At 47.7% G+C, this 921-nt stretch overlaps 1 long non-coding RNA gene across 5 annotated transcripts in view; it reads left to right on the top strand.

The window, feature by feature from the left end:
• The window catches only part of LOC133500490 (uncharacterized), a 78,388-nt gene that overhangs the window by 37,747 nt on the left and 39,720 nt on the right, over nucleotides 1-921 (top strand). The window lies entirely within an intron of this gene.

Below are 921 nucleotides of genomic sequence, written 5' to 3'. Positions count from 1 at the left end.
AAGGGGAGGAAGTCAAATAGTGCATTTATGTGGGCTCAGCCTCCAGTAGAGCGCCTGGTATGCGCTACGTCAATGTGACGCCATGGGATAGGTGACGTCACTCCAAGTCAAACTCTCTCTCTCTTCTCTTCTCTCAGACTGGAGCGCACGCATGAAGCACATGAGCGGAGAGAGGGAGGAAGAGAGAAAGAGAGAGAGAGAGAGAGAGAGAGAGGGGGAGTCCGAGCCAGACGGTTGGTTTGACGGTTGCAGTTCCTGGAGACGAGTCGCGGTTTGCGGTCGGTCGGTCGAGTGTGCGCTCACTGTCGCGTTTTCGTTCACTATTAAACACCCAAGGTGACAAAAGTACTTGCAAAAAAATAATAATAATAAAATAAAACAAAAGAGAACATCCGGGATACTAGGGATGGGGCTGTACTAATCCTGCTCTTAGGTACTTGTGAAAGCAGCCCATACTCGGGCGCTGATCTTAAATGCTCCAAAGAAATTAAATCAAATAAAACAAAGTGAAAGATGAGTCGCCGATGGCGTAGTGGCACACACACACACGCCTTTAGTGGGGGCAGCGCGGGATCGATTCCCACTCGGTGACGGTGTCGATATCTCCCCCCGCGACTGTACTGGCAGCCGGTTCAGGGTGTAGTCTGCCTTTCGCCCGGAGCTAGCTGGGATAGGCTCTGGCTTTCCTGCAACCCTTGTGGGGATAAGCGGCTTGGCTAATGACATGACGTGACAAAACAAAATAATTCATCCTTGCCGGTAGTTGGCGCCCAATTGCACCTTACACACATATTGCAATAGTTAAAAACGACAGACTCAGTTATATACTTGAGTAAAAAAAAAGAAATTGAAAAAATTGAATAAGATTTTGTTTATTGTCATTCATTTTGTCCTTAATAACACTTTTTCTTGGGGGAGGGG

Source organism: Syngnathoides biaculeatus, chromosome 5, assembly GCF_019802595.1.
Source record: "Syngnathoides biaculeatus isolate LvHL_M chromosome 5, ASM1980259v1, whole genome shotgun sequence".
NCBI classification, from domain to species: Eukaryota; Metazoa; Chordata; class Actinopteri; order Syngnathiformes; family Syngnathidae; genus Syngnathoides; species Syngnathoides biaculeatus.
Note: the sequence above shows the minus strand (reverse complement) of the source record. Positions and strands in the feature narration are given on the sequence as shown.